This window comes from Penaeus monodon, chromosome 21 (assembly GCF_015228065.2).
Source record: "Penaeus monodon isolate SGIC_2016 chromosome 21, NSTDA_Pmon_1, whole genome shotgun sequence".
Classification (NCBI taxonomy): Eukaryota; Metazoa; Arthropoda; class Malacostraca; order Decapoda; family Penaeidae; genus Penaeus; species Penaeus monodon.
Window position 1 is genome coordinate 13,269,799 of NC_051406.1, and position 550 is coordinate 13,270,348.

Genomic DNA, 550 nt, shown 5'->3' on the forward strand with positions numbered 1-550 from the left:
ATTTTGGTCCGCGGGGGATCGTGTGTTTAACTGCGTTCTCGTCCAGGGGAGCCAATTACCAGCGTGGTGTGATAAACTCTCGCAGTGATCTTGATGATGATATTACACGTATGTTAGACCTTGGGAAGAGGGTGGGGGGTGAAGGAGGGGGGGGAAGGGGGAGAGGGTTGAGAAAGGGTAAGGTTAAAGGGGAGAGGGGGGGGGGGGGAGAAGGGTAAGGTTAAGGGGGAAGGGGGGGAGGGGGAGAAGGGTAAGGTTAAGGGGAGAGGGGGGGAGGGGGAGAAGGGTAAGGTTAAAGGGGGAGGGGGGGAGGGGGAGAAGGGTAAGGTTTAAAGGGGGGGGGGGGAGGAGGGGGGAGGGTAAGGTTTTAAAGGGGGGGGGGGGGGGGAGGAAAAGGGAAGGGTTTTGGGGGGAGGGGGAGGGGGGGGGGGAAGGGTAAGGTTTTTAAAGGGGGGGGGGGAGGGGGGGAAGGGTAAGGTTTAGGGGGAGAGGGGGAGGGGGAGGGGGAGAAGGGTAAAGGGTTTAAAGGGGAAAGGGGGGGGGGGGGAGA